A 13,937-nucleotide genomic window follows, 5' to 3' on the forward strand; every position below is an offset into this window, starting at 1 on the left:
CTAGTTGTGGCATAATATCCCTCTAAAGAGTCCTTATAGACCTCTTGAAGTGGGTCATCCTGTAAGACCTTTGTCACTGGAATTTGTTGTACAAACTCCCATTGGTTCTCAGCCCCCTGATCCATTTTGCTCTTGCCTTTCCTATCCCTTTCCAAATTTAGATCTACAAGAAGTAAATCATCTATGGATGGCTTTGAGGACTGGGCATTGGATGGTCCAAGCATGTCCGGCTCAATGAGCCAATCATCTCTAGACTCCCTTGCTCTGGAAAGCTTTGATAAGTCTAAGAACTCGCTTTTAGAGAGCTCCCCTAATTAGAGAGCTCCCCTAATTTGTCTACATTCTCTGGATGATAGGTGACTTCATAGCGAACACCATCTCCACCCATGTACATGTTACCCTGGTCATTGACTAGAGGTGCTCTATCAAGCTCTGAGAAAAAGTCTGCGATCTTAACAAGATATCGTTGTTGTGGATCCCTAAAGATCTCAGCTTCTTGACCATTCGTGTAGACATATTGGAGTCTCACATTGAGTGTTAACCCCATGGTGTCGGCTTCAAATGGATTAAAAGATCTTGTGGGTGTCCTATTTGGGGCTAAGGGATGACTATTTGACGGTCCTAGATTGTCCATGGACAATGAGCTAGTTGTTCTGGAAAGGGTATCGGATTGGGATTCGGAAAAAGTTTCAGCAATATCTGCCAAATTTCCTACCGATTGGGTCCCATTTTCCTACGTAGGTACTCTAGAGGGTGCCCTAGGCCCTATGGCAGTGTCTAAATGACGTCCCGACCGCAAGTGCATAAGGTCAAATTTTTTTGGTTTTTTTTTGTTTTGTTTTTGTTTTCGTTATGTTTTGTTTTGTTTTGTTTTTTTTCTCTTTTTTTCTCTTTTTTTTAAAAAATTTATTATTTTATGGTTTTTTTCTTTTATTTATTTATTTATTTATTTTTCTTTTATTGCTTACTAATTACACACAAATACTAATTATGCAAAAAATTACAAAAATTTAAAACAATGCAAGTTACACTAATTATGCAAAATTTTATAGAAATTTAAAAAAATGAAAAATTACAAAAATATATGGACTCAAAATACAAACACAAAAATTGTTTTTTTTATTTTTTTTTCTTTCTTTCTTTCTTTTCTCTCTTCTTTTTTTTCCTCTTTTTTTTAAAAAAAATTATTGTTTTATGGTTTTTTTTCTTTTATTTATTTATTTATTTATTTTTTAAAAATGCAACAACATAAAAATTACCAACAAAAAAATAAAAAAAATAACAAAATAACAAATTAAAAAAGAAGAAAAAATACTAACCTCTCTTTTTTTCCTTTTTTTTTCTCCTTATCGTTATCTCCTCCGGATTCCTCACCGGCTTCACGTGCTTCGCCTTCTTCACAGCCACAGTCGCTTCACCTTCTTCACAGCCACAGTCGCCTCCAGCTGTGCAGCCGCCTCGACCTTTGCTTCTCTTTGGTGCCTCCATGCGGCCTTCTGCAACACCGGCCCCCACGCGGTCAACTTCAATGCCTTCACACTTGGCTTGCAGCCGAGGTCGGTCGCTCCACGCTTCCACACAGCCTTTTGCTGCCCCGCCTCATCGCCGGCTAGTAGCTGAAGGTCGTGCTTAGCCCTCTCCACGCCTTCGTCTGTTTTGCTGCGTCACCTCTTTGGCCACGTCAGCCTGCAGCCATTGCTTGGCCTTCGCAGCTGCCCTTTTAGCTGCCGCCTCTCTCCACGCCTTCCGCCTTCAGCCTTCTTTCGACGCAGTCTTGAGCCTGATGCCGGCCAGTCAGCGGCCACTCTCCTCACAGCTCGCTGCAGTCGGCCACTCTCTGGCCTTCGTCTGCTGCTGTTGGCTGTCACCTTCAACACTTACCTTCAACGCCTTCTCATTCGCAGCCAGGCTCACCTTCATACGGCCCACACGGCCAGTCTCCTCACAGTTCGCTCTGCAGGTCGTGCAACCGCCGGCCAGTCAAAAGCCGCCTTCTCTTTTTTTCCTTTCTCCCTTCTCTTTCCCTCTCTCCTCTCTTCCTTAAGTGGGCTTCACGCTTGGGAGCCTATGGAGCTTGCATAAGCTATGGAAGAGCTTAGCAACACACCTCTTTTATTTTTGGTTTTTTACTAATTACAAGTTAGCGAAAAGCATGAAATCATGACATTATTAAAAAAAACAATGAATGTAAGCACAATGACGGTACTTGAAAAAGGAATAAAAGCAATAAAACATAAAAAAACAATGCGGGAGAAACCTTAATCGCTCAATGGTTTTTTTAATCTTATCCACTCACATCGGGATCGCACACCCGAACTTAACCTAATCACTCAATGGTTTTGCAACCAAAAGAGGAAATAGTGGTGGTTTCCACACACTCTCAACCGGATTTGAGTCTTCTCCCCGGCAGCGGCGCCAATGGAGAGACGGAAAACTCTCTCACTTGTAGCAAGAGTAGTATGATCCACATGTAGCTCAATCCAATGGGATTTGCATCCCTTTCGGAGCTAGGGATTCAACCCGTACCGGTGCACAAAAGCTTATCCATTTGATGGAGAGAATGCTAAGAATACTACTACTATTGACATAGACTTAACACCCACACAAGCTCAATCTTGCTATTGCTCACTCACTCATCATCCCACTCATTCATGCATCCAAACAAGAAGAAAGCTAAGCTATTGCATAAGCAAGATCAAAGCATTCTTCATTCTCAACACTCATTTCTCTAGCATGCACACAAACCTTGAAGCTATCAACAAGAAACATGCACACTAGAGAATTGACAAGAGAAGAGAGACAAACATCAACTCATTGCTTTGAATTAACAAAAATAGAACTCACAACAATGTAGATGGGGAGAGAGAAGAGCTTGCACCTCTATGGGAAAAGAGGGAGAGCTAGTCTCAAGAGAGCTCAAACATGAGTTTGCCCAATGTGTCCATAAGCTCTCAAATGAGCCACTTTTTATACAAAAACTCTAAAACTCCCAAAAGTTCCCATGTGGGATTATTATAAAACCCACTCCCACACTCATCTACAACTTGGAACTCTTTACAAGAGCCCTAGCATCTTTTTGTTGCATCCTTGCATTGATCTTCACTCGTCCACTCGTCACGCAACACCCCCACTCAAGATGTGATGCAAGATGGCAGGTACTCAAAGGATAAAGATTGCGGGACATGATGGAGAGCCTGCATGAAGATACAGCCTAGGGAGGCCAAATCCACTCCAAGCAAAGAGCAACATGTAAGATTCGCACAAGCAACTTCTAAAGGTGCATTGGTGGTCTTACCTCGCGATAGGGCGAGGCTAAATAAGCCTATCATTTCCACATCAATAAGTCTGGCTAGGTAGACACAATCAAGCCTTAGCATGGAAGCAACACCCCAGGACTCGGACTGGGATAACAATCCGTTTGAGGGAAGCAACACCCGAGATTCAGAATGGGTTACCAATCCATCTGAGGAAGGAACACCCCAGGGCTCAGACTGGGTCATCAATCCATTTGAGGGAAGTAGCACTCGAGACTCGGACCGGGTTACCAATTCGTTTACCCCTTCAAGGGGATGTCCCAATAAGCGAAGCTGGGGACACCATGCGACGGGGTGGACCGTGCTTTAAGCGAAGCTGGGGACCTCGTGCAATGAGGTGGACCATGCATAAAGCAAAACTGGGGACCTCGAGCAATGAGGTGGACCACGCAAGAAGCGAAGCAAGACTGGATGTCCCCCAAAATAAGGCTTGGGCTTGGGCCACATAGGGAGAGTCCCCCTTTGAAGAAGGCAAGCGACACCAAAGCAAAGCTGGGGACAAGGTTTGATGTGGTGGACCGTGCACCCAGGTGGCCCTAAAGAGGTCACAAAGAGAAGGGGCAAGGCAATGCAAGGCAATGTGGCCATGGCAAAGGCCACTACAATGCAAGCAACTTCCCCTCTAGGCAGCCTCGCAAGGGATGTTTGGAGGCCCCAATGAGGATAACCCTAATCAACCCACAGCAAGGGACAACAAGGGACCCCAAGATGAAGCGGTCAAAGACTCCTCTCCAAGGGGCAATTGGAATAGCCGTCCAAGAACCATTTGTGGAAGGTCGAAGACTCCCCTTCATGAGCTTCACAACCTGGAGCTCGCCAAAAAATCAAGGTGGACGCAAAGAGTTGGCAATGCAAAGTTGAAGGAAGATGCTCTGGCTAAGTGAATTCCAAAAACCAAGCAAAGCAAGCTTGGAACTGAAGCCTACTATGCTCGATGGCTCTTCTTCGACATAAAGGTCATAGTGAGCCGCCCATATGCCGTGGAAGACCTCCACAACCCATGACTACAAGGGATCAATTGGTGGTGGAACGGGGCCTAGTGCCATGGAAAACCTTGGTTAAGATGCTAATTTCAAGGGATCAACATCGGCGCAAAGTACTTGGGAAAACCTTGGTTAAGCAAGATCTGCAACATGAAGGGCTTGCGACGTTAGGGTTAAAATAGAAGTTTTATTATAAAAGTGCTATGCCTTGGCTATAAGATAGATACCTTTGGTCTCTATTCTCTCTCCTCTCTCACCGAGCATATCATCACATGAAGGTGCACTATGAGAAAATGTCGTGCATCCTGCATGTGCACTTCAAAAAAAAAAAGTAAAAAGCTACTCTCGTTTTGTGACCGGGTATCTTCCTCCCCCCCCCTCTCTCTCTCTCTCTCTCTCTCTCTCTCTCTTTGCTTTATGATCTCCAATCATGCCACCTTCCTCCATCTCCTCCATGGCTAATTAACTCTCTCTCCGGCCCTCCCTTCATGCCTCCCTCCCTCCCTCTCTCTCTCTCTCTCTCTCTCTCTCTCCTTTCTTACACTAAGGGTCTCTCTCTCTCTCTCTCTCTCTCTCTCTCTCTCTCTCTCTCTCTCTCTCTCTTCTTACACCCTTACGTCTCTCTCTGTCTCTCTGTCTCTCTCTTTCTCTCTCTCTCTCTCTCTCTCTCTCTCTCTCTTTCTCTCTCTCTCTCTCTCTTGCACACACACACACACACACAATCATACATCACACCTTTGCCCTCCTTTGGCTATCCACTTAGACGGAGAGATAGGTCTTTTGGAGCATGGTGCAACGATTTGCATCTCCTACTACTATGTATTGATGCTACCCATCATTATATCGACCCTACATCTCGTGGATTGTCTCCATCAAGCGGTACTCCCAATGGTGGGTATTTCCTTGGCAACATGTTTTTTGGCAAGCTATATAGGATGTTTGGGTTAGATAGCTTGATCACTGAGACCACCTTTACTATAAACGATTTTGGCTTCCATTTCTCGCATTCCAACACTTGTTGCTCTAAGAGGTACTTCCCTTTCTGCCATCCACTGATTCGCAAGCATTTGTAAGAGAGCCCATTGATCCCGCAAAGGCTTTGACCTTCACTGTACCTACGCTTGCACAATAGAATCTACCACACACATACCTTACACATTCATTGTGGGCAAGTCCATTGTGCACAAAATTTGTAATGTAATTGTCACTATCTTAGCCACACAATTAAATGCACGATACATCTCTATATACTTGAAGGTGATAGGCTCGATAACATAATTAATGAATTCAATGCCATGACTATGTTTCCTAATGTTTGTGGAACAATAGATGGCACCCGCATTAAGTTGTCTACTAAAAGACCTAGGCAGGTTGATTTTCTAGCCAAGTTTTGGTGTAGGCATTGCTGCCTTCATTCTATCTTGTCACAAGGCATTTGTGATGTGTGTAAGTGCCTTTGGGATGTTTGTGTGAACTTCCTTGGTGGAGCCAATGACGTAGCTCATTGGAAAATATCTAATATCTATCATAAAATGTGAGCACCCGTCAAATGTTTTCAATTCCAACTATCACCTTCACTACTATAGGATCTCTGCATACCCATGACTAATAATCAACTCTTGCCACAGTGTCAGTAAAAGCATTGATATTGTGTCTATATATGCATCCGTATATGTGTCTCTATATGTGTTGGTATGTGCATCCTTACATGCGTCAATAACATTATTTTTTGCAAGTTCTTTTGTTGCATTTTTTTAATGGCTTTTTTTTTTCTATTTTGTCACTTCTTAGGCCAGGGAAATGAAATGTCTTGGAATAGTTTATAGTGTCTTGGAGGTAGCATATGCATACGCATACAGGAATGACAATGACAAGTGTGCAAGAAAGAGGGGGGGAGGGTGGGGAGAGATGAAGACAAAAGGTGTCAAACTACATCAAGCAAACTACATCAAGAATGGAATCATACAAGAAAGACCTTGCATTGGTGTAGGCACCCTGTTAGTAAGGGCTCAATGACCAAGAACTGATGTATTTGGGATACTTATTTTTTGCTTTTTAGATGTCAACTTTTGAACCCTTAATCAAAAGTGCATAAAAAGGGGATCATTTAACATTGACGCTAGTGTGAAACCAATCTAAGTATAAGAAGCTTTGGGCATTTCACCTTATTGGAAAGAGGCTCATGATATTAACATTGTCATAGTCCACAAAGTGCACAGAATTGTAGATCTCACTTGCCTACATACATACAATATATAGATGTTAGTCAATCCTCATACTTACATTATATTCTCTGATGAGATGCAATTACATAAGAGACCCAAGAATGACAAGTCTCTTTTGGAGGGGGCTATTTGAAAATTTGGGCACTAAACTCAATTTCTCGTCGGTCCATCACCCTCAAACGGATGGACAAACAGAGATTGTGAATTCCATCATCTTTGATCTTCTCAAAAGCTATGTTGAGGAGAAAGATCAAAGTAAACAATGGGAGAAATACTTACCTTTGGTAAAGTTTGCATATAATAACTGTGCATACCTCTACAGGGAAGTCTTCATTTGAGATTGTTGAAGGCCATCCAAAGCCTCCACCTATCTATCTTAAGGATGCATTCAAACATATTCATAGCTAATGAGTATGTGCATGACCTCAAGATAGCTTGTCAAAAGATAAAAGAAGCTATTGAGGTGTCACAACAAAAGCAAAAATAGGTTGTTGTTGAGAAGCATCGAAGGCCTTTAGAGCTAAAGGAGGATGAATAGGTTTTGCTCAAGTTTTCCAAGGCTCGTTTATGTCAAAAGACGGACAAGGATTGGCAAGGAAGGCCCACAGGTCATCAAAAGATTTATCCTAAGCTCTCTAAGAGATATTATGGTTCATTTCAGATTCTTTAAAGGATCAATGAAATGTCTTTTAGACTCAAGTTACCATAGCATTGGCATATACATAAGGCCTTTCATTTAAGTCTACTTAAGCTGTTTAAAGATACACCCCAAATGGACCCTATAGAAGAGGATCCTCCTCAGATTGACAACTAAGAGGAGATCCTACAACCTGCCATCCTTAAGCATGAGGATAACATTCTTTGAAGTGGTAAGGTAATATTCAAGTATTCAATTAAGTTTAAGAATTATCCTCTTGAAGATGCTAAATGGATACAAGAACCCCAACTAAAGGATTCTCTTGCCCTGTTTTGCAAGATTATAAGTTCCTTCGTGATTTAAATGATAACCAAGACATTGATGTATAAAAATGTTTAAAGATTTAATGCAATGTTCTTTTTTTTCCTTTACTAATGTGCATTAAAATGTTTTATGTGTACACCAATGTTTCCAAGGAATAGTCTAGCGAGACGATGCCTTTGTCTCCTAAACACCTACTAGACTTGCCATCTAGTTCTTTCTCAAATGTGGATCCGGAGCAAAGATGGGCTTCCTTTCACTTGTATACAAGCATAGTCGAGGATGACGGTGATTTCAAGGGAGGAGTAATGTCATCAAAATTTAATTTTGATGAGTTTTGTGCTTTATCAAGGCTTTTCTCTCTCTAAAAGTGGCCATTCAGGAAAGAAGAATCACAAATAAAGCACATATTGTTGGACAATAAGGCATGTATGAAAGTGAATTCAAGGCATGTATGGAAGTGAATTCAAGGCTACGGAAGTGCCAAAAGGTGAATTCCACTTCACAAGTGCATGGAAAATTTTCCTAGGATCTCACCAGTATTTTATGGAGTACAAACGGGCCTCCGAAGGACATAAAAATCGCTAAAATACGGCTTACGAAAGGTGGCAAAAGTGGGAGGGAGGGTAAAGAATAATGAAAATGGGAATGAGGGCTTTGTTTGGCCAATTAGGGACACTTTTAACCCAATTAGAGGGCAAGAACTAGGCACCCTCCTCCTCCCATGACCTGCCCATGCTCCACCTTTCTCTAGCCACATGGATGCTAAAATTGGCATCACTTTCCACCTCATCAAGTCATCAACTTCAAGGAGGTTGATATCTCTAATTAAGAAGCTAACTAGAGTGATCAAAAGCACAAGTGAAAGCTCTCACAAAGCTCTTTGAGGTCAAGCACTCATATGTAAGCTATATGCTTAAGATTATGTACCACCATTTGGTAGCTAAGTATGATACTTAGGCTATGGAGCACTTTCATCTCAAGCTCCTTCCCTAATCCTCTTCAAAGCTCTCCTTTTCTCCGCACAAGTACTCTTGGCTTGAATAGCCATTGAAGCTTTGAGAAGAGGACAATGTAATGCAAGGGAGAAGCAAGCCAACAAGCTCAAAGGTTATGGAGATCCTAGCCTTCATGGTCCTTAATGATGTATTAATTCAAGCTACTCTCTTTTTGTAAAGAGTTCAAGAGCAAAGATTAATATATAAAGCCTTTCGAGGGGGGGTCGGCCTCAAGAAATCTAACCCTCAAGATCTTGTGTTTATTGTGTCAAGATCTTGCTTTAATGTGCTTGTTATGCATATGCTAATTGTATATGTGTGTGAGTTGCTAAATGAATGCATTAGCCGCTATTTTGTTCTCATCACATGCTATCACTACTAGGGCATTAACTATAAGGAAATTGTAAGTGTCATTACGGCTAGTTGCTAAAAGAGCTAAGCGTAAATACAGTAACTTATTATTTGCCCTAAAAGAGCTTAATGAAATTTGATATTATTGTTGGTATCAAAGCTTTGTAGGTGTTGCTTTAATTAAAACTAGTACTTTTAATTAAGCTACGATCTAAGCATTCACATAAAAGGTAGTGATTTTTGTGAAGGAATCATGTCTTCTATTCCACACAATGAACATAGTTGGCAACCAAGTAAACTTTAAGGAAGATGAAGCTTCAACACAAGGAACCCATGCTTTAAGAAATCTAGTACAAAGTTGATGCACAACATAATCCATCTTTAAGGCCCATGGTTCAAGATTTGATGTTTTCTCATGGCATGGTTCTTACAACAAGTTCTCCTCCTCGAGAAGTCAATTCTCCATAAAGGAGTGAGCATGTTAGAGGGCTTTTGGAATGGGAGGGGGAATCTCCATCAAGTTCTCCTCAAGAGAAACATTCCCATCACTCTTCTAACCATAATCATAGTAGACGATGAAGCTCTTCTTCCAGTGATGGGGCCTTCTCATCCAAAAGTTGAAGAAGTGAAAGAAACCATTTCCATTAACAAAGAAGACGGTCTCCTTCACCTTCAAAATATGATGAAGGAAGCTCTCCACAGGAAAGGTCAAGCGCTTTTACTCATGCACCACGAAGGCGCAAAAGGACCTACTATGCTTGGAAGAGATCTTGCAAGCTTCAAAAGTTCAAAGAGGGTGGAAAGAGTGTGACTTTTCTCACATTTGATGGCACATATGGCAATACAGATAAAGTACTAAACTTTATCAATTTGATGCAACATTTGGTGGGGAGCACTTCACCGAACAATCAAAGCTACGCCATGTAGCTTTGTACATGCAAAGGTCTGCTCGCCAATGGTGGGCAAGTCTTTGAGCTCAAGGATTGCGGCCCAAGACTTGGCGAGCATGTAGGGTTGCTATCTTGAAGCAATTCCTAACCGATGAAGCCAAGGATGATGTGCTAATGGCATGGTGTGTTCTCAAGCTGGAAAAGGGAGAGACTATGTAACACTATATAGACAAGTTTTGGCATTTGCATCTCAAAGCCACTGGCTTTGAGAAGGTAAACTTTTCTAAGTAAAAGCAGCAGTACTTGGTTGGGCTTCATGAAGATGTGCAGGGATATGTTCATGCACAAAAGCCAAAAACCATCTTCAAAGTCATCCATCACTCATTGGTGGGTAACAAGGTTTTCCCTCTCAACAAGATGACTATCAAGTTGTATGAGAAGGGTGAAAAGACTCCCAACAATGAGCGGCCTCCTCAAGACTCCAAGAGCCACGTAAAGAAGAAGGAGAAAGGGGTATACAAGGGGCAAAACAAGCTCTCACCCAAGGAGCTTGAAAAGTACAAGAAGGCAAACCGGTGCTTCAAGTGTGGAGAGAAAGGGCACTCTTATCATGCTTGTTTCACAAAGGCTACCAAGAAGGGTCCTCCTCAAGCTTCACAAGTAAGTTTCCTATCAACCATGCATAAAGATGCTAATCAACTATGAGTGGGGGAAAGTTAGGGACCAGGATGCCTTTATACTCTTTGATCCTGGCTCATCCCATAATTTGATTTGAGTGGAGTTAGCCCAAAAACTTGTTGGGGTGGTAAAGCCCATTGTGCCAGCCCTATGTAAGTGGGCGGTCGGACAACATTCTTTGTAGTCTAACTAATAAGGACTCTCTCAAACCCTAGTCACTCATTGTGACAAGGAGTCCACATCTTGTGTCTTCTTCTTCTTCTCCATCTCTGTGCTACTCCACACACACACACACACACACACACACACACACACACACACACACACACTACGCATGCACTCTTCAACTGGTATTAGAGCAGATTCGAGCTCTAGGGTACCACCACTAGCACACAGGGTCTCACGTTCTCAGAACTAGATGCCCCTTCGACAAGCACATCGATGTCGACATACACTTCGGGTAAGGGCAAAGCCCTTGGTTTGCTCCAAAATTGCAATTGAGGTCATTTTGGGCTCTGTTTTGACACTGTAAGTGTTGCACATGCATTTTCGTCATTTTCTGTAGCAGGTCAATTTTCTGCACATTGTGCTGATTTTGTATTTTTGTGTGAAAGTCAGGCTATAAGTGGCAAGAACCAGGTATATTAGTTCAGATCTATAGGTTGCAGGTCGTAGAAATATAGGTTGCAGGTTATAGGTCATCATTGCAGGTTGCAGATTTTTTTCGCTGGTTGGAATCAAGATTTTTGGGGGTTTCTATTTTGTTGGTTGGAGTCAGGATTTGTGGCTCAGATTTGAGTCATTGGAATAGTAAATCTTTGAAGACACAGTGTTTATGCATTTATGCATTGTTACAGTGCTTGCTAGTGCGCTTGTTATACATTTTTTGGGCATTGCCAGATGTATGCTTACCTAGCTTGTGGTTTGCCCTATGTATGAAGATGTGGAATGTATCTTTGTTACAAGGATGGAATGCAGCCTTTTGTGAGGGTCGAGGTGAGGTTTTATTAAGCTGGGAGATTCTCAGATGTTGAGATCTCTTTGGTGATACAGGTTTTTGGAGTGATCCCTCGACAAAGCCCTTAAAGTTGTACCTATGTATGGACAAAGCCCTTAAAGTTGTACCTATGTATTGGACTACAGTATCACTTTGTTGCGTATATGTGTTTGCTGAGCGATATTCTTAGCTGATTTATGCATTAGACTGAGTAGTGTTCTAAGCAATTATACAGTCCATACTACAATTTGATTTGGTTGTGATATCCAAATACAGCCGAAACTCTGTCGAAATTCAGTCAAAATTTGATTACGCAAAATTTTGGGCTACGTAGAAATCTGCATGTGAGGCTTTCCAGGGTTAAAGATGGCATCCTCTTCGGAGAATACATTGTTCAACATCGAGAAGCTAGATGGCACTAACTTCCCATTCTCGAAAGAGCAAATGTATAATGTCTTGGTGCAGAAAAAGTAGATAAAGCCTATCAAGCTGAAAGGAGTCAAACCAGAAGCTATGCCACAAGAGGAATGGCAAGACTTGGATGAGCTCACCAGGTCTACCATCATATTAACACTCTCTAATTCTGTTTACTTCAATGTCAAAGACAAGACCACCAGTTATGATTTATGGTAGAAATTATGTGACCTATATGAGAAGTAGAGTGCAGCTTCTCAAGTTTATTGGGCTGAAACAATTGGTTGACTTGAAGATAAAGGGATGTCCATGTCCAACCATCTTAATGAGTTCAACACTACTTTCAGTCAGCTGTCAACACAGGGCATTACATTTAATGATTCTGTGAAAGCTATGTTCTTGTTGGTCACATTACTAAAAAGTTGGAACACTTTTCGTACAGCTCTTAGTAATTCTGCCTACTACTACTGATGGTCTTACTAGTGCAAATGTTGAAGGTAGTTTGCTAACAGAGGAAGTAAATAGAAAGAACATGGAACAAGCCAAGGGTTCCAGTGCCCTCATGGTGAGGGGGGATGCCATGCAAAGGAGAAGTCTACAGAGAGAAATCAGTCTCGTAGCAAATCACGTGGTTGCAGCAAGAAGGACATTGAGTGCTATTACTGCAAAAATAAGGGCCACATGAAGAAAGACTGTTACAAGTGGAAATGTGATAAGGGAAAGGATAAAGATGAGAAGAGTTCAGAAAACTCCAAAGCCATAGTGAAGATCGAAGAGATCACTGCTACATGCATTGAGGATGAAGATTCTGATGAGAATGAAGATTTTGATGTGTTGTTAACATCAATCTGAATACTGCATAGTTGATTGCATCAGATGGTCAGGATGATGTGAAAGATTGGATCATTGATTTAGGTGCATCCTTCCATGTGACTCCTCATCGAGAGAGTGGCTTGCTTCATATGATGCATCACGCAAGGACCTTATTTGACTTGGGAATGATCATGCTTGTGAGATCGTGGATGGGCATTGGTGATATGCAGTTGAAGTTTCAAAATGGCTCTTTATTTCTTCTCAAGAATGCGAGGCATGTACCCGATCTTACTAAAAGTTTGGTGAGCGCAAGACAATTGGACGATGCAGGCTACACTAGTGTGTTTGGTGAATCACCAAGAGTTCTCTTGTTGTAGCTCGTGGGCCAAAGTGTGGCACTTTGTACATGTTACATGTGTCCAATGTCAAGCATAATGTGTATAACCGACGAGCAGCCAACAAGTGTTTCTTTGTGGCATCGCCGTTTAGGTCATATGTCTCAGAAAGGAATGGAACTACTCTCTCATTTTGGTTATGTCCCTGGTTTCAATTTTTCTATTTTTTCACTTTGTGAACATTGTCTTTATGGTAAACAAACACAGTTACCACATAAAAGGGGAAGCACTCGAAAAAATGAGCCATTAGCACTTATTCATAGTGATGTGTGTGGGCCTATGCCTACATTGTCATTGGGTGGAGCTTCATATTTTGTTACTTTTATTTTGCTGATTATTCATGTAAGGTGTGGGTATATCTTCTCAGGTGAAAAGATGATGTGGGTATATCTTCTCAGGTGAAAAGATGACGTCTTTAAGGATTGATCAAGTGTTTGCACATAGACAATGGTGGGGAGTATATCTCTAAAGTCTTTCAAGATTTTTGTTGACTTCTCCATATAACCCTCCACAAAATGGTGTTGCTGCTGAGAGGATGAATCGTACAATTCAACAGAAAGTACAAAGTATGCTATCAAACGTTGGGTTGCCTAATGGATTTTGGGTAGAAGCAGTTGCTAAAAGTGTTCATCTTTTGGGTAGAAGGTTCCAGAAGAGCTTTGGTCAAGAAAGCCACCTTCTTATACAAGCATCTTAGGGTCTTTGGCAGTGAGGCATTCTGCCATGTATCTAAGGAGTTTAGGGACAAGTTAGCACCAAAGTCTCGAAAAAGCATATTTGTTGGATATGGTGATCCTGGGGTGGTCACCTAAAGACATGTAAGATAGCACGTGCGAATAAAATAAGGGATTAATATTTAAGTAGATTTACAGAAAAAAGTACATACATAAAGGATTTTTTAATTCAAAAATTAAAAATTTC

The sequence above is a fragment of the Cibotium barometz genome, chromosome 55 (assembly GCF_041138505.1).
Source record: "Cibotium barometz isolate CiBa-2024 chromosome 55, ASM4113850v1, whole genome shotgun sequence".
Lineage (NCBI taxonomy): Eukaryota > Viridiplantae > Streptophyta > Polypodiopsida > Cyatheales > Cibotiaceae > Cibotium > Cibotium barometz.